The sequence below is a fragment of the Tachypleus tridentatus genome, chromosome 7 (genome assembly GCF_004210375.1).
Source record: "Tachypleus tridentatus isolate NWPU-2018 chromosome 7, ASM421037v1, whole genome shotgun sequence".
In the NCBI taxonomy this organism is placed as follows: domain Eukaryota; kingdom Metazoa; phylum Arthropoda; class Merostomata; order Xiphosura; family Limulidae; genus Tachypleus; species Tachypleus tridentatus.
This window is the reverse complement of record NC_134831.1, coordinates 63,189,717-63,213,076: the sequence shown is the minus strand read 5'-3', so window position 1 is coordinate 63,213,076 and position 23,360 is coordinate 63,189,717. Positions and strand designations below refer to the sequence as shown.

The 23,360-nt window shown below is 33.6% G+C and overlaps 1 protein-coding gene and 1 long non-coding RNA gene across 6 annotated transcripts in view; one reads left to right on the top strand and one right to left on the bottom strand.

The window, feature by feature from the left end:
• Positions 1-11,656, top strand: part of LOC143255823 (uncharacterized) — a 32,181-nt gene extending 20,525 nt beyond the window's left edge. The window contains exons 2-3 of the long non-coding RNA XR_013030854.1: positions 9,181-9,389; positions 11,036-11,656. This is a non-coding gene — a long non-coding RNA (uncharacterized LOC143255823). The remainder of the gene's footprint in view (positions 1-9,180; positions 9,390-11,035) is intronic.
• The window catches only part of LOC143255821 (serine/threonine-protein phosphatase 2B catalytic subunit 2-like), a 146,588-nt gene that overhangs the window by 108,743 nt on the left and 14,485 nt on the right, over positions 1-23,360 (bottom strand). The window contains exon 1 of one of the 5 annotated variants that reach the window (XM_076512117.1): positions 16,079-16,223. The exons of the other annotated variants lie outside the window; for them this stretch is intronic. The gene's annotated coding sequence lies outside the window, so the exon portion shown is untranslated. Of the gene's footprint in view, positions 1-16,078; positions 16,224-23,360 lie in introns of those variants that run through there. 5 annotated transcript variants of the gene reach the window in all.

Genomic DNA, 23,360 nt, shown 5'->3' with positions numbered 1-23,360 from the left:
CTAAAAAAATAACACGCGCTGCTGAAAATTGACTTAGGTTACTTAAAGTTCAGCATAAAACTTCTTTCGCCGTTAATGATAAAGGAAAATGATGTATTTATCAAAAAAAAAATTGTGTAACAACGTTAGTACTAATGAGAGACCAAAACGAAAACTGCGACATCTTTTGCAGAATTGCAGTAGTAGTTACGTGAATATTTTGCTACGTAATAATTAACTATTACGTAGTGTCTGTTTCTGTTGACTTAAGTATTTGTGGCATTTTTCATGTTTCTTTTTATTTCGTTTTTTCATGATAACATCTGGAACTTCACATGATCTGCTCAACAATACATCATAATGTACTTTAACAGAAGTGTATCAATACAATCAGTCTCAGAAGGAAAATAAATATCGAATACCAAATGTGAATATCGATTTTCCTTTGGCATAAAATTATGGGTAATACGTATAGCGCAAATTAAGTTTTCACACTTAATTGTTTGTTTTGAATTTCGCGCAAAGCTATACGAGAGGTATCTTCGCCAGTTGTCCATTAATTTAGCAGTGTAGGATTAAAGAGAAGGTAGCTAGTCATCACCACCCAACGTCAACTCTTGGGCTACTCTTTTACTAATGAATAGTGGGATTGACCATAACATCATAAAGACCGAAAGATTTATTGGTTGGTCTGATTGGAATTCGAATCCGCAACCTTCAGATTACTAGTGGAATGCCCTAACCACCTGGCCAAGCCAGGCCTTCACACTTAATAACGACAGGGCGATTTCTTTACAAATATAATAATAAACTGTTTTCCAAAGAGGGGAAAAAAATCAGTTTCATTACACATTTACATTACTAACTCAATTAATTCATACACATCTATACCAAACTAATACTTACAAGTAACGGATTCGTGAAGATGAAGTCTCATTTACCACTATTATAACATCTAACTAAATATTCCTTACACTCAATTCTGATAATGATAGCAATGTATATATTATGATGTGCTTTCAACAATACACTACAAAATCCAGGCATTCACAGCAAGAAAAACAAACCATTTTAACAAAATATTTTAGTAAATATTACCATATAAAACGAACCACAAACTACTTAGTTATGCAAGAAAGCCTATAATATTGGTATTTGTTTACCTTAAACACACTTGTCTAACGAACAATAAACTGGTTTCATTATTTCGGCAGAAATGTTGACTGTTGAAAGTATCATGCAACATAATTTTCCATCACGGGTGCATGCAAATAAGATCACATACACAGAACACGTCAAATAACGGAACGAACATTTCTAATTTTAACAACTTATAAAGTGGATCATGAGAGTACACAGTCAAAAGGCTTTCCTCTTATACAACTATGATTGAAACACGGAACATCAATTATATTCAAAATTTCGAAGTGAAAACAATAAAACTATTTATACAAACAATTCATCATCAGATTTCTGATATGAAAGCGTAATATATATAAAGCAAGCTAGTGTTTTGTGTGTGAAACCAATATCAATATCCATCTTCACCGTATACGAACCCTAAAAATAAATGTCATTGCTTTATGGATGTCTTTATATAGCTGATTATCTTTTAGTTATAATTACGTAGAAATTGTGTTTGCTCGACCCACATAAACTGATTCTTAATATCCGAGTTTGAGCACTTATTAAACCACCTACACGTTAAAACACTTGTAGAACAAAGTTAATGGGTAAAAATTTTTTCTTCCTTATTGTACACACATAAGCAAAAATAAGTAGACGACTTTCTGACTCATTGCTATATTTTTGTATACTAAATTACCATATCAAAGTTAAAAAATCGCACAGACGCACTTAGCGATCAGAATTTAATAACTATACCATCAAATAATGTTTCTAGTTGCTGTTCTGGATTAAGCACAAAGCTGCACAATGTGCTATCTGTACTCTGCTCACCACGGGTACTGAAACCCGGTTTTTAGCGTTGTAAATCAGCAGACATACAGTTGTGCCACTGGGAGGTAATACTCTTAGTAACCAGAATTACTTACTTAGTTACAAAAGCACTAACTATTTTTATAATAATTAGCGTTATTTGTATTTAATAATGATAACCAACGAATGGTTTTTCAGTAACCAGAATAATTTGCATTTCATAACGATACCACCAACGAAATTTTTTAGTAACCAGAAATATTTGTTTTTAATAACGATACCACAAACTATTTTGTTTTTGTAGTAACAAGAGCTACTTGTATTTAGTAACGACATCGTTAAAGGATAGTTTGTAAGGTGGATTATTTCGTGACTTTCAACTCTCCCTGCTCATAAGTCATATAGTCTACAACTTGTGCGTAACACGCAAATTGTATTTTTTCTCAACATCTGAAATACAAAAGTTTCTTATATCATAAAATTAGCCGTGTTCACGTTTGTGTTGTGTGTGCGTGTAACGAATGATGTTAAAAATTGCAAATTAGTAAAGTCACAAGCTGCATTGCCATAGCGTGTGTGATGATGTTGAAAAGTTCTTAGCTGTATAATATTTTAAAGTAACTAAAGTAGTATTTTATTAAATATTCAACTGAACAGTAAGTTTAATAAATTATATATATTAAAATGGACAAGAAATTGAGAATAAAACACGTTTAGTCTGGACCCACTGACGACACAAGTTTTGTATCATCAAAAGTAAGCTCGAGTGAAAAGCTGTACAAGCTTTAACAACAACAACAAAAAAAAAGCCTTAAATGAACTATAGTTATGAATTTACGTGATTCATTATCCCTACCATTGCTGCGTGACGTTATACGTATAAATTCGGCCACGTGCTGTCTACACGCATTTTATCAATTTCATTGATTAAATGTTCCTGAAACAACCGAGTTCATCTCACACATGTCAATGAACTCGAATCTCCACACACCACAAAGGGACTGCACAATTACTTTTATGAAGTACATATACGAATAGAAAGGGTGTGAAAAAGAATCTATGGCTTTCGCTCACTCTTTGTTTCATAATATGGAAGCACACAACGCGCAACCTACACTTACAACTATGAAATAACTTACAATGTTACGGATTTTGCATCAAAAAATTAGCTAAAAAAACATTATACATATATTAATATAATATTATGCAAATGACTGTGTCACTGAGCATTAAAAAAACATCAATTTTGTTTGTTTTCATAGATAACTAATTTGTACGGACTGTGATAGTATAACGAATACAAAACTTAAACAAGAAGGAATAATCAACAGCCGTGGACCTTGAAATTCTTTTAGGCAGGATTGGAGTAAATTAATCGAGGAGACGTTTTTCTATATTTGTTGTAATACCAAGCGTGGGGACGCATATACCCAATTCAGTTGTATTACTCATCACGATATATACTAACCTACTCTTAAACAAATTATTTTAGCCAGGATTAGAGACAATTAATCTATGAGACCTTGGGGCGTGGTCAAATATATTAGTCGAAAGGGTTTGACCTCCTGAGTCCAGAACTGTAATTAGATCTCAAATTGATCAAGAGATGACAGAATTATGAACTAAATGTCTGTACTTGAGATAAAATTCAGAGCCATTTTATGAGCCGCTATGCCGCGGTTGAAAATAAAATACACAAATGCCACGTGATTTTTTAATCGAATCACCTGTTTTCGTTTCTTAATGGATTGTTTTTCCGGGCCTTTTGTGCGTTGTTGTTTTTTTTTGTTAAGACACATACTATACTCTTCAAAAAAAGAAACGCAAAAAGGATATTTTTGTTATTTTAAAGAGAAATATATGTAATAACGTTACAAGCTCAGAGTATGTGATGTTACACGTGGTAAGGCACTGATTGTCAAACCAAAATGACAATAAAAGTTGTGCACTTTGAAAACGGAGGAAAACATCGGATTTTTCGCCAAAACGCATTCGTGTCCAATAAATTTGTTTGAGAGATCTGCATGTTCTGCAAGTGCAACATGTGCAAAATCCCTATAAAAGTGACGGGTTCTCGGTTTCCATAGCTCAGTGTTAAGCCACCGACACGCAATACAGTTACACCAAGACTGACTGAAGCACAACAACGCAACAACGCCAGAGCTGTGAATGTCCACCCAAGCACCATCACAAGGCTATGGAATCGTCACCAACAACATAGATCAACTCGTGACCGTCCACGATCTGGCAGACATCGTGTGACCACGCCCGCACAAGATCGCAACATCCGGTTACGTCACCTTCGGGATAGGACCACCACTGCGACGTCTACTGCCTCAACCATACCAGGGATGCGTAGGGTTTCCGATCAGACCGTACGCAACCGTCGACGAGATTCTTAGGCCCTATGTGCAACCCATCATGGTGAACGTCAACGACGTTTTTCAACATGACAACGCCCGTCCTCACAGCCCGACTCACCACTGTCTTCTTGAGACACCACAACATCAACGTTCTTCCCTGGCCCTCCAGATCACAAGATTTAAACCCCATCGAACATCTTTGGGACGAGTTGGACCGACGTCTGCGACGGCGACAACCTCAACCGCAGACTCTACCTCAGATTGCAGCAGCTTTGCAGGCTGAGTGGACAGCCATTCCACAGGATGTGATTCGTCATCTCATCGCTTCCATGGGCAGGAGATGCCAAGCAGTTATTGATGCTCACGGGGGGCATACTCGTTATTGACGTTGAGTGACGTTAAACTTCACCTAGTGAGCGTGGACTTCGCCTTTGCAGACTTTGGATGTTCAGCAGTGAATGTGCAAAGTTTCACACATGTCATACAGAACTACCCGGAATAAACTTGTTAACAATATGTCTCAAATTTTGCCTTTTGCGGTTGTTTTTTTTAAGAGTATATTTTAAAAATGTTATCGCTTTGATCTTTTATCATGAACCATTCACTATTTCTATGGCAATTTTAGAAATATAGTTTTGTGTTCGGTCGATAACAGGCCATTCAAGCAACAAAAGAATCGATTCTTTTTTATTTATACTTCAACAGCATGGAAAGCTGTACATATACACACACACACAAACATTTAAGCTACCGATTTCACTTTTTCTGGCAGAAATCAATCATTTCAGTAGTTTTTCATTTTTTTGTGATATTTTAAAAAATTGTCAAATAGCTAAACACGAAACACGCCACTTTTTATCATGAATGTGAACAAATATCCACTGAAATGTAAGAATAATGTTAACATACACGGATTAACATGTAGATATATTGTTGCATGTCAGTATAGTTGATTTTCAAAAATCTGCAACAGAATCTGTAATAGTCGTCCATAATTTTGAAGTAATAGAATAGAGGGAACTTGTCAACACCATCAACTGCCAATTCCTCTCACAACGAATAGCGAGATTTGACTGCCACTCTTATAACGCATCCGAACCCCAAAATGCAAAGCGCGAATTCTTCATTATTATCATTTAGTGAGTCGGTAACGTGACGGAAACTGAAACCTCTGGTCCACGGTACAGCATGTAAACCACTGGGACACGCGCAGCCCTAAACATTAGTAAAACAGTCTTCAGGTTTAGGCTTACGATATAATTCGCACGTAATATTTATCTATGCAAAGAATGAAATGCATATGAAAGTAAAAACTTCCAGGCAATGAACTTCAACGCTATCAAAAGTTAAATCACAATTGAACATGAAACTTTAATTTTGGCAATGATATATGTTGCCATTATAACTATATCTTAAGTAAAAAGAGCGACAAAATCAGTTGCATTTCAAAAAAATGACTAATGTTCAATCACATTTTCAAAATGTTGTTCCATTGCCTTTCAAATAACCTTTTAAGTATTTGACAAATGTAAATGAAATATAATTAGTGGCATACCGAAATAATACATACCATAATAGATAAAACATTAACACTACATAAGTTAATAATATATGATGCAGAGGGCATCTTAAAATAGCACTTATATATTTATTTTTTCAATGATTGTTCTAAGAATATGCTCAGAAAAAACAACAATTCAAATTATATATATATAAAACTGAGGAATAAATACTTTTACATTTCTGTTATATTAATTTTAAATGAATTAAGTAAAACAAAGACAACTGGATATTCCTCAAATATTTAATTTATTAGTACCATGATTTTTCCAGTAAAGGTGATCAGATGGTAAGTAATAAATGAAATACTTGTGAAACACAAGTTTTTGTTTTCCTCAATTCTAAAGAGTTTCACAAGCAGTTTCATGTATTAATTACACAAATTTGTAATGACATAATTCAAAGAAACATTGTGTTTGTTGAGTTCAGTGAGTTACATTTCAAGAACCAAGTGAGAGTGATTTTTCCAAACTCCAAAAATGGTTCTCAAAATTGGAAAAGCATGAATCATAAACAGTATTTGTAACAGCCTTAAAGGTGAACTTTTTCTTGTTACTTCACAGTCAGCTTGACGATCATTAAATTGTTGTGAACTGTCTTCCTGAATGTTTTAGAATAGTTCTGCATTCCATATGTGTTGCTAAAATTAGGCTCCTGACTGTGCATGAACCAAATGTGAAGCAGTGGGTCCTTGACAGTAAAGGTAAAAGTGCTCAAAAATATGCAGAAAGATGTTAGAGCTTTATCACATTGCAAAAAAAAACAACTCTTAGCAAGTTTCTGAGCTACATAAAACAATAAAAAAATACTAATCTCAAATGTAAATTACAAATTATAAAATATTACAAATCACTGAGCTTATTTTTTTAAAGAATAAAATTATATTCCCAAGAACCCATTCACAAATGCTAAGGCTTAATATATAATTATATTCACAACACTGACAACATTTGTCAAGAAACATTCATGTTGAGCTGATTATTCAGAGAACTAGAAAAGGTGAAGTGTAGGGAATTACACGACAAATACAAACAAACAGTGGTATCAAATAAATCAATATTTCAAAAAGAAACAACTTTAATAGCACCACAAATCTTTAAACATAAAATATACAATATTTAGGCCTTGTATTACATTCACAACACTGACAGTATTTGACAAAAAACATTCATGTTGGGCTTATTATAAAGAGCTAGAAAAGATGGAGCATATGGAATTACATGCTAAAAAAAATCCTGTTAGATCAAAGAAATCAAAATTTCAAAAATAATTTTAATAACACCACAAATCTTTGAATATACAATATTGATACACAAGTTTAGTGATTATTATAAGTTTGTAATAAGTTATTAGTGTCTATTAACCAGGAACGTAATTATATCCTGGTACCTTTTCTTTTTTAAAATAATCTCACTTTACTGAACTGTGCAAAGATTGAGACTATTAATATCTGGTTTTGTTTTACAAACAGAGCAATAAAACAAAATGAAAATTGTGCATCCCTGAACTTACAAGTAGGTCTAACCATCATATACTTTACATGGTAAGCTAATTCCCTTAATTTATTCCTGACATTTGTAATTTGTTTATGGAAAAAAACAAACAAACCACATTCAGATATTTTATTTACAACTTATTTCAGGTAAAATATTAATAATTTAATGACTTCAAATATATACTTCCTTCAACTTTGTTGTGTAGCAAGATGACAAGAAAACCAATTAATTTGAGCCTCTATATATTTTCTTAGTATAAAAGCTATAAAACTTTTTTTTTATTTATTTATAGATGTTACAAAGAACAAGACCACTGTTAATAATCCATTTGTTTTTAAAGTGTATGTGAGAAGTGGATAATGTAATTTTAAAGTTGCAATAGAATATTAATTTTACTAAAATTTGGTAATATATAATTGCAATATCTTAGTGATCATGGCATATTTATTATTAAAATGCAAAGAATCCCTGGTCTTACTAATACTTAATCATAACTGTTTTTCACACTTTTCATATATGAAATACTACGATTTGGATAGTTAAATCAAAAGATATTCACTTTTCAGAGTTGCTTTCTCTACAACATTTTTCCCTTGGGCTTTAAAACTTTCATAGCCTTGGGGGGGGGGACAGATTCCTCTACAACTTTTGAAGAAAACCATTTAAGAAGAACAATACAAGTTATACAAACAAATAATGTCACTAAAGGTAATACTAAAAAGACTAGAATACAGAAACAAATATTTATTCAATCAAGTTTTTTTTAAAACCATTCAGGAATTTTAAACTAAATGGCATAAACTGTAATAAACGGTACACAGTGAATGGTTTGATTTGTAAGAATATATTCAGTTACATTTAAATAAGATACATTACTATGAACCAAAACTGTATGAGAGTGGTAATTAAACATGAGAAAGTTCATATTATAAATGCACTTCTGAATATTTCATGGTAAAGTAACAGTACTTTCAAGTGATTTCATACCTAACCATCTATAATTTATTATTTTGTGTTAAATATTGTACTTTTATACAATATAAAAAAATTAAATAACCCTTAAGTAAATAATACACGATGCTATCATTGTAACTGGCATATTTTCAATGCAACTTTTTAACTTCATGCTATCACTAAGTTAAAACTTAGGCATTTATGTTGCTAATTGCAAGATAGAACATGATTTTCTCATAATCCAATTCGATAAATACTGTAATAAACATCTGTTGTTTTTACACTCTTATTCTGGGAGTGGCAGCTTTGCTTCCACAAGAAAAATTTTAAGCTTTACATGGTACAAATTTATGTCTTTGGCAGATATACCTAATATCATAGGCCTTAGAGGGATAATAAACTTGTACAACTTTAGAAGAGTATTTTTACTCCATAATGATGTAGATGTGGTACTGAACTCTGTGATGACAGAGCTGTTACTCTCTTTCATTTACAAATCAAAGAGTAAAAGAGTTCCAATGGAAATGATTCAATGATTTTGATATTTTGAAGTTGTTTAAGTCTGTGTTTACAAATACTGGAAAACAAAACTGGAACATTAAAAAAAAACAGAATGAGAGATAAATTTATGTCAATACCAAATGAATATGATACATGACCATATTAATGTAATAGCAGAAAAACTGATATAGTGTTTTAACAACAACCAATAAAACTTAACTTTCAAATTACCCATGCTATCTTAAACAACTGTTATATATTTGTTTAAAGCCTGTTACAATATTTATTGTTTCCTAAAACAAAGAATATATTGTACAGCAGTTCCTCCATTTTAGAAATCTTAGTTTCAGGGTGTTTCTTTTTCACAAAGCAATTTTATATGCATATAGCTGCCCGTAATCTTCAACTACCAGACAAGAGGAACAACAATTAGTCAACAAAATCCATTGTCAGCTCTTGGTCTACCCTTGTCTAATCAAACAGTGGGACTTCATCATCACTCCAACAAGTATTAGGAAAAAAATTTTCCTGAATAAAAACATTAAACAGAGATGGCTAATGAAGTTGAAAAAAGAAAACAAACAAGACAGGAATGGAAGTAAATACATTACTTAATTTGTGTAATGATTATATAGCAGACTAACCTATCTCAGCTTTATATGAAGAATAAAATACCTATGTTATTAGCTTCTCCACATTGTTTACCAAAAGCTTGGTGTTTGAATAGAATCTCAGCTTTCACCATTATAAGTTTTCTTTATTTAACTTTAGAATACCAGTTTTATGACTATTTTACAATAGACTTACAATTTATGACTGGAAATTCTGATTATTTTAAATTTTAATTTTCTCAGTTGTAAAGTGTATTCTAAAGATTTATAAATCTTGAATATAATAATAATAAACTAGGTAGTTAAAGATATGAAGACTGTTTTGCTCTATCTAATGATAGTAAAATTACAATTACTGCTAGGACTAGATAGGCACTAGGCTTGTTGAAAAAAGATGATAAATGAAAATAAGAATTCTCGATTTTGGTTATTTGCCAATTTTCAACTTTGGGGTGTTCTGAAGAGCTGAAAAGCTGCATATACACTAGAGATATAGTGACTATGTCAGGTAGCTCATCATATCTAGCACATGATGACCCTAAAACACTGATTGTACAGTGTACAAAGTAGTGAGTATTGTACATGTTAGAGTAATCTAATTTTCATCTATTATTAGCTGGTAAATCCTGTTTCACCCTTTACTTAAGCATTTAAAGGAACACCATAATTCTGTAAGAATACTAACTATATGGGTTATAACATCACTACAGGTTTTGTTTTTCCGTTAAAATTTTGCATATAATAATAATAAAATAGATGTTCAAAGATTATAAAGCCTTTTTCAGTCCATCAAATGGTGATAAAATTATAATTATTGATAAAACTATGTAGGTGCTGAAGAAAGATGATGATAATGAATGAAAATAAATTTCAGTTTTGGCTATTCACAGGTTTTGACTTTAGGATAATCTGGATAGTTAAAAAGCGACATATATGTAGCTTCTGATGACCTGTAGAGAAGAAAAACCACATGATTTTTGTATTACTTTAATATGGGTGTATGTGCTATCTGTACAAAGACAGAGCACTCTCCAATAAAACTCCCTTGATTACAAATTCCCAGGAACTTATTCTTATGGCAACTAGCAGCAAACTCTGAAACCTTAGAAACACATCCAACCCTGTCACAACAAGCATAAGAAATAGCTCTGAAAACATTTATACTCTAAAATAAAATGTACTTTAATTTATATATCCTTAAGTATATTCAGCTTATATTTAGAGAAAGTTTCAAATGAACAGCAAAACTTCAGTTTCACAATTATTTTTAAATTCCATTTTTAGCTGTTTCCATGATATAACAGAAGAAATAATAATGCTTATTGTGAAGCTTCTATAACTTATAAGTAATACATTTTTAAAGTTTTCAGCAATCTTTTGTAACTGAATTACTGCACTACAAGAGTTTCATCTCCTTTGTGCCCTATCTGATGTTGAATAAAGTCCTTTTATACAAAGATAATTTTACTAAACTGTTCTCCTCAATTATGCAATCCTCATATGTAAATTGTGATGTAACATGAGTTGCATTGAACCATTTTTTGTAAACAGTAAAAGATAGAAAATATGTTAAAATATGAAATTCTGAAAATTAAATACAGTTAAACATGCTTGTATTATTTTAATTGTGCAGGTTGCTGGAGGTGGTGTTATAGTTTGAACAATACCATTGTGGTGAGGTTACTAAATTACTTTAGAAGGATGAATGAGATTTGCTAATGTGCTTAGAAATTGTTGACAATTATACCTGATTTGCAATTATGCAATTCCAACATTATGGACAATGATTTTTCCAAAATGATAATGTAACCTCCTTTACATTTTTGTGAAATATGGTTGTGACAACTCACTGTACAACCTCAGGATGAACTATGGACATCACAGTCACCTGTATAATATCAGTATCTGTGAACCAACTGCATGCACTATTCTGTTCATCAAATGGGCAAAAGTCTTGACCAAACAAGACATCTGGCATCTTGCAGAGTCTACATACTATGTTGAGTCCAAGCTATCATCACTGCAAGAGATGATCCACCCCAATAACAGATGAAAGTCCTAATAAAGTGCCCAGGAAGTATATAGTTGGTCATTTTTGGTTATACAAATTATTGCTATAAATTTAGAACATCAAAATGAACTGCACAGACAATATTAAGATAGCTGTGAATGATATAGCCACATTCACAATAAGTTGCCTTTCTTTCAATCAATGTGATGGTGTTCCTTTCAAAAGGATAAGAAAGTACAATCACTCACCCCATACTATCAAATGGGTACTTTAAAGCCTGTCTGGTTATTTAATAAGCAAATAAAACTAAAAGAAATTATTTTATAGATTGTTATATTCTCTTTAACACCAAATAATCACTTAAACTACAGTATCATATAACAAACTATGCTTTTGTAAGTATCAGTAATGCCTAGTTCACAATCTCAAACATTTCTAGGCTCTGTTATGCTGTTTATGATCAATTACTAACATATTTATAACTGCTTTCATTGTTTGTTGAACTTTGCTACTAGCTGTATACTAGAGGTATAGATTATCTACACTAGCCATATCTAATATGAAAGTGATAGACCAAAGGGTTTTCCTTTAGATTTTATGCAAAGCGACATAAGGGCTATCTGCACTAACCATACTTAATTTAGCAGTGAAAGACTGTCATATAGTCATCATCACCCACTACCAACTCTTGTGCTACTCTTTTATCAATAAATAATGGGACTGACCATCACATTATAATGTCTTTTAAGGCTGAAGGGGCAAGCTTGTTTGTGTATGGGTTTTGATACCATAGCCACGATTGCAAATCCAGGCCACTTTGATAAAAGACCTGTAATACTATCATGGGCATGACATGACGACCCTGAAGCATTGCAAAAAGAAAGGGTTTGAGGTTAGTTGGTTTTTCCACAAATATGGTAAGCTCAACAATTAGAAGACAGAATCTCATCATCTGTTCTTCAGGAAACAGACTCAAAAATTAAAATAACTGACGAAAACTTTATAACTTTAACCATTGTAATACCCAAAGGAGTTACAAAAGATAAGAATACAGACTGCAAAATAGGGTATAATTTCAATATACTTGTTCACATTCACGGAATATCTCAAGTATCTCCCACGTTTACGTGTATGTGGAAGAGGGAGAGAGAATATATGTCAATATATATATATATAATACGCTTACATGCAGTGAGCATAGTGAAACAACACGCATTACGTTACACAGATAGATAATTACTGTTCTGTACTGATGGCCCGATTCTTAGTGGCAGGCCATAATTTGGAACAGCTCTTCAAACTTGTGTCTGGACATCCTTATTCAAACTGGTACAATCTAGTTTAAAGAAGCAATTGCATTTCCACAAATGTTTCCTTCTTTGCACTATTTTATGTACACAGTGTTGCTATCTTTAGATCCTACAATTCATGATTATCAGTAATAAATTATCTTTTACCCTCTTCTCTGGCCAACATTCAGTTTTGTATTATCATCTAACATCGTAGTCATAGTGCAAGTACTATATTTTAGCGTATGAAGCAACTGGTTATGGTTGAAATGTTGCAGTATATTATAATTTCAGTTGAGGGAGGGGCAACACGTGAATCAGCGACGACGGTTGATTGGCTACTACGTTCTCACATCCAACCATGTATGTAGATGTAAATACAACGTGACATTCTACTTGTCATATTCATGGCTATGAGGTATCAGAACAGTTCAAAATTTTTTCTTTATACAAGTAATATGAAAAATGTATACATATTATTTCATACTTATTCGAAATTACTAGCACTGAACTAAAAACAAACAAACAAACTTATTATACACACACTGTCGTTTGTTTAGCAATGCGTGAGAAACGAAAACAAAATCGGTAAAAATATATACAACAATTGCATGCAAATAAGGTTTCTTTAAACCGAAACCACCATAGCAAACAAAAGATCGGATCTGTTGAAACATGCTTTTCTTCATGTGATTAAGTGCTTTAAGATACTCTTTTAGAGAAGAACTGGTCTTATGAGAGATCAATGTAAAAGCAATCATGAAATAAAAATTTTAGGAGTCATAAAAAAAATGCAATTCATAAATAACGTCAAAACACAGGTATAACCTATCTATCTGAAGCTTCTTTCCTATTTGTCAGTTGTTAAGCTCTCTCTCTCTCTCTCTCTCTTTATATATATATATATATTAAACACACACACACGAATCCTTTTACGTACCATGCAATCTCCCAGATTCTAGAACTCCATCCTATGAAACAGCTCTTCCGAACAAGCAAACAAGACTTGTGTAATTTCAGTATCAAATTAAAATAAAAGTCTACAGTGAAAACTAAAAATGTTAACGAAGTTACTTGACTGGGTTCTACCGATACATAAATTATCTGCGAAATTATTGAACTACACGTGTGGTACTAATTAAAGGCTTAAGAAGACTATACATATCATGAATGGGTAAGGATGTGGCTGGATACATCATATTTACTGTAATCTAACTTATGCCAGCCCCACTAAATATATATATTTTAGCACATATCTGTTTATTAAGATAATATTAATTAATCTAACGGAGAAACATTCTAGGCTCCCTCGAAATAAGATTAACTCAAATGGTTAATGGCGTCTTACTGAGCGTACAGAATAAACGAACCTAAGCCTAGGCTCCAGAAGATAACGTGGAAACGTCGTAACATGTGGGCTGTTTATTAATAGGAAGCCATTAAAGGCTTCAACATTTTGTGTACCAAAAAACAAAAGTTGGATTTTAATTGTTTATTTATTTTTAACTACTACACAAGTGACAATCATTTCATAGATATTAAAAACAATTAATTACGTTTTCACTCAGTCACTGCATTTATGTTAAACCGTTTCGCTCTTTTGGCTGGAATTCAATAAATGTAGCTTAACGAAAGTTATGAATGCAATCACCACAGTTCTGCTGGGAAAAAAATACGGCCACCTGTGCTTTAAAAAAATATTATGCTGACGTGGAACTACCTGAATGGTTGGGTGACATGCGACTGTACTCTGGTGCAATTTGTTTTTGTATAGTACAAATTGAGCAATCCCATATTTCCATTTTTATTCGTTGTTTATGTAATACTATACATCCATAGTGTTTGTAAGATTGCATACTTTACTCTAGTTCTGTATTCAACTGTAATGCACTGAAAATTTAATATCATGATGCGAACATTTTTTCAGTACAATTTTCTACAGTAGAATATGAAGATGCTCTGAGCTAATTAATTTTTCCCAATATTTTATTACATTCGTAACGTAATAAATATTAAAAGTGCAATAAATTACGTAAAGATACCAATACTAAATAGAAAGGCATAGTCTTCAAGAGTTCTATTATTATGAAAGTAGAAGAACGGTCTATCCTCCCCCTCTATAACCTTCTTCATGTCATTCTGTAGTACTTTGTGAAGTTTGGTGTTGACTGATCAAGAAATGTGAAAACGTATGAGGAACAAATTCGAAATAGAAGATATACAACAGTATTTCTTTTTTTTGCTAACAACTTTGCTTTCTATAGTATATTTTGTAATATTTACATGCCGTGGTACGTCAATATATTTTCGTGGTTTTTGAGCTTTTAAAATAGAAATTTTTAAAATCACTCACAAAATCTCAGTCTTTCTCTTTATATGGTTGATTGGTCGGTTAGGCGTTTTATGGCGCAAAGCAACAAGGCTACCTGCGCCGAACATCCGGTAAAAAGTTAAAAAATAAGTAAAATTCATAAGGGGAAATTAAGGTAAAACAAAACAAAGTTTAATTTTTAAATTAAAAACAAATAGCATTAAATCCAATTTTTATACCTAGTCTTCCCCTTTATGTGTATTTGTACAGTATATTCACTTCACGACAGCAGTTTTTATCTTGGTAAAAATACAGTGGCTCGGTAGAATTGTAAATAAGAATGTAACAGGTTATAGGTCAACGCAAATTGATTTATTTCATCGCTGAAATTGCTTTTGCTACAGCTCTGATATTAACTAAAATACTTATATAAGTACATTATATTTAAGATGCATCAAATCCTATTATCTCTGGACTATCCTACTAACTACATCGTAAAAACGTATCACATAATAGGGAAAGGTATGATAGGAAGATTTTTTTTTCCTTAAACACAAAGTACATGATGGGCTATCTGTACTCTACCCACCACGGATATCAAAACCCTGTTTCCAGCGTTGTAACTCCGCAGGCATACCGCTGTGCCATTAAGGGCATGATAACAAGAACTTAAGTTACCATGAAGTTTCATGAATCTATCACGGCTTCAATGTAAGTGCTTTCAAAAAACCGCCTAAGTCTGAAGCATTTAATTATGAAACAATTAATTTCACAACCTGATTATATAATGTTATCAGCGCGTCTGTCATGCGTATCTGAATATGTATTCACACAGACACAGGATAGCATTACTCATACGACGCTTTCCAATCATTTCAAAAGTAACTCAGTGCCACAGTATCCTAAAAGACATTTCACGTTACCACTTCCTTGTACGATGTCCATATTTTACGAAACTGATACATCATTTCAACGTATTCGAGGGAAATACACAACGGTAACCGTTGGCGTCTATACTTTTAAGATATTTACCATTTCAACAAGCTGATATACAATTTAACTTACCATTTCCAAGGAGCAGAGAACAGGTTCTCAGTGGAATTCTAAAATGGTTAAAGTCGTTTAAGTAACTATTCCTTAGTGATATTTATTATACTTCAATATCCGAATCCAACAAAGTGACATCTCTAATATCTAACAGAAGCATGCAACAAATGGTAAAATATCTTCAATCATGAAAGTAAACCATACATGTGTCTGACAATATATACATAAAAGCCAAATAAACTGTGTTATATGAACAGTATACATTTCGTGGTTCTGAATATATATATTTTTATTGCGAAACTTATTACAAGTACAACAAAGACTAGACAAGCCAGATGTTACAATAAATAGAAAGTCGTATGGTGCAACCTTTCTCTATATCTCGGTGTACGAGTTGCTCTTAGCTCATGAACCGCACGTGGTAATACGCAGTATTAACCCCTTTTATATCTGCCTGATATATGAAATCAGTACACCCACCAGTATTCAAAACTGAGAAGTGAAAAATCTGAAGATCTCTTTCACCCATCACATATTTGAAACAGAGAAAATCATATGTTTACGTACATGTTTTAATTCATACCTTCAACAATGTATTTGTTGTAATTTAACATTTCAATTATTATTATACTAAAAGATATACACGTATATCTGGGCTTGTTTTTTTAATTATTGTTTTCATCAATAAAATAGTTATTAAGCCCGAAATCTTAGGTCGAAGCTGGGATTTAACATTTCATCTTGTAAAATAGTCTTGTTTGTAGCTGAGAAACATTACTCAACGTTCTTTTAATCTCCTGACAAGTGCACGAGTTACTCTGGAAGTAACCTCGCAACGATTACCAGCTCTCATGTAACACTTTTTTTTTATCGAAAGCTTACACTTCAACATAAAACTATTATGAATCACTGAAAGATATACTGTTTAAGCTGTTTTCTACTGATTCGCAGTGTCATATCCAATATGTCAGCTGGTTGCGTGTAAACTAACAAGTTTTATTCTCTGATTAACATGGGATCCTCAAAGAATGAAGTTTGAACGTCTTCCAGAAAACATCATGGTTGTGTTATCTGAAGCAGCATAGATATTTTTTTTTTTGTTTTGACAGTATTCAGTTGATTTCCCAAAACATGTAATCCCACTTTTTTCTTTCTTTACTTTCTTAATTATGTCTTATTGGATATTATAATAATAGGTAAACACTTAAAAGTATTATTCCCTGTAAGAAATAACATTAGCGATACCTACCTATTTAATGTGTGTGTGTGTGTGTGTGTTTTTTTTTCTTATAGCAAAACCACACTGGGCTATCTGCTAGCCCATCGAGGGAAATCGAACCCCTGATTTTAGCGTTGTAAATCTAAAGACATACCGCTGTACTAGCGGGGGGCACTTATTTAATAGCAGTAACTTCTTTAATGGGGAATTTGATTTACATAACAACTTATAAAACAAATACGTCTAACAGTTAAGCGTTAAGTTTTTCAAGAATACTCTTAGTTTTCATTACACTTTTTAGTATTTAACTATTTATAAAACTCAATAATAAACGGTTTAGTTACTAACTTTTCCCACGCTTATTTTCAAAACGAAAACTAAGTCTTTCTATTATTGGCTAACGCAAAAACACATACATGTGTATTGTCTTGTGTGGTGGTCTGAAGTGTTTTATTGATTCTTGTGTTTTTATTCTACATCAGTATTTTTCCTCTGCTTTACCCGTACAAAGAGGTCCGCACGTGTGGTGGGCCTACTGATCAAAACATAGCCTGTGAAACCATATCCACATACATACATGTGTGTGTGTGTGTGTGTGCACTTGGTGGTCCAAAAAAGTACAAAATCTGGTGATTACCAAATAATGAATGCATTTATTTAAAATCTAATAATAAAATTTGTTTCCATGATCCATTTTCACACCTCCTGTTAAACGTAAGCTTCACATTTACCAACAGGAGCCTGCTTCAGACAGCCATACTGTTCATCGCTTCATGATGTTTGGCATGTAACCTGGGATGCTCGAGTACACCTGGACCTTGACTAGTGGTTTGGGTCTCGAATGTTGGATGAAGTCAACATCAATTTTTAAGCAGAATACGGTCTGGTAACAATCACTGCATACGTTACTGGTACACGCGAGTGACCCTCTCTCCTCACGCGATATCCATGAATATATAACTCGAATTTTTCTGATATAGACTTCTCTTTTTCTTTGTTCACTGTCAATATAAAGTTTTGTTCACAGTTCCATAAATACCAACTGAAAACATATAGCACTAATCCTATTTTCACATAAATTGGCTCTTTTAAAATAAAATTAACACCGTGTCTTGTTACCAGTTTGTCCAGTAGAAGATAGCCACTCCTTATGAGTTTACTAGATTCAGTGGTGAGAAGTACTTAGGTCTCTTATTATCATGTATAATAAAATTTTTCAGCGTTCGTAATGATTCATTTTTGTGAAGATTTTTACGAAAGTAATTTATCGAGCCGTTTTGAAGTCTATCTGACAACAAAAAAATGATTGCGTAATTATGTAAACATGTTGTGTTTTTGTATCTAAAAGCTCTGAATTCTTTAGTGATTATTGACTTCTGTATTGTTTACAGCTTGTTTTCAGTGTTTTGGTTACTTCCAACTCATGCTGGGTTGGCATTCTCTGCTTTTGGACGTATGTAGACTTTATAATTTTGAGTATGATTTCGACTGTAGTACCCTGTTGTTGCCAGTCGGTCGTTGTAAATAATTCACACTTTGCCAGATTTTATTTCTTATTTCATTTATATGCTCAGTCCAAGTTAGAACAGGATTTTAGGTTAAACCCAGGAATCTGACTGATGTGGCTACCCAGTGGAGTGTTACTGGGGACTGTTTCCCCTTCGTTCTTGATCTATCACACCAAGTAATGTTTGTAAAGGAATGTTCCGAATCTCCCGGCGGATACTGTCTTTGAGATTATTAATAGTCCAAAGCTCGGGGTTTGCATAAACTATGCCTTTTAGATAACCCAAACCTCGAACTATTAATGAGCTCAAGGACAATATCCGACTAGGGATTCGAAACATCCCCCTACAACCATTCCCTGAAGTGATGAACCAGATGGAAGACCGAATGCAGGCTAGTGTGTGGCCCACGCTGTGCATGTGATGTAAAAATGGATTACGGAAACTTAGTCTTCGAATAAATGCATTCGTTATTTGGTAATTACCCAGTTTTCGTACTTTTTTTTTGGGGGGGGGAGAATAAAATGTGCACATTTTGTGGGACTCCTTATACATTAAGAGAGTAAATAATTGGCCCTAAAAATGACAGAAAAGATTTAATGTTGATTTTAAAGAAAGTTGTTTCATAGTATCAGACCCGAAGAAAAAATGTAAGATGATTAGCTGTTACAGTTAGTCAACGTTAAACTGGTTATTCCTATAAAATCAATATCTATTCCATGTGAAAGTTTATTGATAACATTATCACGGAAGGCCGAGTTCTATTACACACAACAAAAACATTTGCTGTATATTTTTGTTCTTTCATTCTTATTGCTGTATCAGATGTTTCAGATTCCATGCTTTATTTTTTTCTTCTAGGATTATTTTTGATAATTTTTATTGTTTACATGTTCTTGGTGTTGTAGTTTGGTCGAGTTTTTAATTGCAAGATGGCCCTACATCTCGGCGCAGAGAGTCTACTTGCTTTGCGCCATAAAATGCCAAACCCATCTACCTACCGACTCTACATCTCCACACTAATGTGTGTGTGTGTCGCGGAGATATCGAACCCGTAATTATAGCGTTGTAAACACGGAGACTTACCGCTGTCCTAGCGGGGGGCCCACATTAATGTTGTGTTCAGGTTGCTGAGGTTTTGCTTAATCACACAGAATGTTTCCAGATATATTTCTCACACTTACATAATGTTAGATTTATTTTCTTAGCGTCCGTAAATAAAATTTCGCAGTCTTTTTACAGCCTTGTCCATGGTATGTGCTAATATAATCAATTCTACGTAATTACATATAAATCGCTGATGTAGATTTACGCAATAGTTCACACTACAGACCACTGCAGTACTAATGTAATATACACAAATTTATCTGTGTATATATACAATAAAAACGCTTTTTAAAAATAAATTTATAAATGTGTCGGAAACGTTCTGTCACGCCTAGCACTAATTTGTCGCTTTAATAATGTTAGTTATATTATTTAATGACGAGAGGTACTTCCAATTTTGTCCATCATGTACGATATACCTTTCTAAGTTGCTCATTAGGTCGTCGTTGTTTTTATTAAAGAGTTCGATCGAGTTTTCAAGGAGTCTGTCATATAAGCGAGAGACGCTTGAGTATGTGCGTAGACTCGTTTTCTTCTATAACAATGAAGACATCTTATTGTTTGTTAAATTTTACGCAAGACTACCTATGCTAGCCCCAAGTTTCAAGTAACAGGATGAAGGGAAAGCAACTATTTACCACCACCAAGTCGTGAGCTACTTTAATCGAACAGCAGGATATCACTCTCACTCTTATAATGTTCTCATATCCACCAAATGCGGACTGCTCTCCTCCCCTTTTGGAGGAAATAGGGCGCGAACCAAACAGATTCTAACCCACAGCACTGCACACTCACCTCTGAAGGCGTAATGTGTACTTTCTTATAGAAAAGCCACATCATGCTATCTGGTGAGTCCACCAAGGGGAATCGAACCTCTGATTTTAGCGGTGTAAATCCGTACACTTACCGCTGTACCAGCGGGTGACGAAGACCTATAATATTAACACAAACTAAAGTGGTTGTACTGATATCGCATTCCTATCATATTCGTATATTTTGGCCTTTGGAATTAAACTTGCATTTATGGCAAATTTATTGTACAGTGATCTGCAAATGGGTTTTGATTTTGAACTACTGACTACAAGAAAGGCAGGCAGTCAGCAGCACCACATATCATCAATCATCCACACTAAGGAACTGACTGTCACTCTTATAACATACCACATCTTAAAGCGCTGGTAATATTTTGCAGTATCGCACGGGCTTTAATCCCACTCGCCAGTTTGTAAATCCAGAAAGAAACGAAAGGCCCAACCAGTACCCTTGCCCTTTCAATTAAAAAGAATATATAAATAAACCTTTGCATGCGTATGTGTGTATATGCTGTAACAACATATATTAGAATAAAGCATATAGATATACACACACTGAAATAAATTTCACCACTTCCATGCCCTTCAAAGTAAAAGTACTGGAATTCGAATGTTTTGCTAAAGTTGTTTCCCTATTGGAGAATATATGGGACACACATTCCTCCCTCAAACTCGTTGAGTTTTTTGTATGTAGTTAATATACATGAAACGCTACTGTTATGTGATACCGTACAAGGTGCAACGCCATCTTCAATCTTTATCCATAGTTGCATGCTTCATAAAATGTTTTTCATGTTCTCATTTCTTCGGGTTTGTAGTATGTATATATCACGTGACCTGTAGAGCTGTAAGTCTACACGAAACTTTTTTTTTTTTCAAAAAAAGTTGATCACGAGACTTAAAAGTCTTCTTGTGGAAGAAACTGAGAGCTAAATATAGCTAGTTATTTTAGAGTGAATAAAAGGGTTACCTTTGAACTCTCAACAGTAGAAAAAATATACTCTTAGCGTAGATTACCATCCTCAACATGTTCTTTATTCAGACAGTGACTCAGGACCCAAAAGAAAATAAAACATGATAGAGCAGAATTCGTTTCACATAGCATATAAAAAGGATGTGTTATTATTTATACAAGACTTTCATCTTACATGACTGCACTGTAACGGTCGTCAGAAAACTAAACCTGTGTATACCGTCCATTTTAAAGTTTTTCCTGCATTAAAAAAATCAATTGCGACATATGTACACACAACACTAATGTTATTATTGTTAGGAGCAACTGTGTTTACGCATTATAAAATATAAAAGTGATTTTCGCCCGAATATTTTATTGGGTCAATATAGTTTTATCGCCTACTTTACATGTAAGAGAAAGGTGTTAAAGATGATGGACCTGTTAGTGGAGAGAAAGCAAGATTTGAACGAAACAATACTATTGTTTGTGATTACGTTTCGGTGGGTTGACCCCTGTATGAAGTCTTAGTGTCCGAAATAAAGGTGAAAGCAGCAGTTTGTGTAAATTAATATCGTTTATTTGAACCCATTCACTATAGTTACTACTTAAATTAGACATTTGACGTTTTCAGAGACGTATGTTCTATTCATTATCGTTCTAATTCAGTAATGTTTAAGAGCACGTTCATTTGTACATTTTACTCTCTCCATCTCGTATGATTAGTGTCAACAGGCCTCCATGGTACTAATGAGATTTTAACCTTTGCTTTACTATATACTTTATAAAGTTTAAAATTCTTATTGTAGGAGTTTATTTGTTCAGATATTATGTGCAAAACTGCACAAGAGCAACCTATGCATAGCTGTATCTAATTTTAAGCTATTCTAAGGCGACACTTGTCAGACCTAATAATGGTATTTGACCAGTCTGTAAACACTGGCAGTCCTATATGTGAAGAGAATACTATTTAAGTTATTTTACGTCCACATACTGCTGACCTTCCCTTGATCATCTCATTAACTATGTTCTGCAATTTCTTTAAACAAATATCCTTCCGCGAAAAGGGGTCCGTAACATTTTTATCCAGCAGTAAGTCAATACGTATCGGCATTGCGCTATTGAACGATCGGAATACGTAGGGAATTGGCTAGATACGAAATAAATGCATCTCAGTCGTGCTACGGCTCATATATGCGGCAACACACTACTATATTAGGATACGCAAATCTCTACTATAAAGCGGCTCGGGTCTGTATGTTTGTTAGTATCGAACGTTTTCCGACTTTCCCACTGTTGTCACTGTGGTTTGTTTGTTTTTTTGAATTTCGCACAAAGCTACTCAAGGGCTATCTGTGCTAGCCGTCCCTAATTTAGCAGTGTACGACTAGAAGGAAGGCAGCTAGTCATCACCACCCACCGCCAACTCTTGGGCTACTCTTTTACCAACGAATAGTGGGATTGACCGTCACATTATAACGCCCACGGCTGAAAGGACGAACATGTTTGGCGCGATGGGGATGCGAACCCGCGACCCTCAGATTACGAGTCGCACGCCTTAACACGCTTGACCATGCCGGGCCGTCACTGTGGAACTCAGTTTTTCGATATATCCCCCCCCAATTAATTAATTATTTTTCTCTTTTGTTATGAAGTTAAGACCCATTTCTATTTTTCTCCTCACTACTTGCTTTAGGCTGGTGAA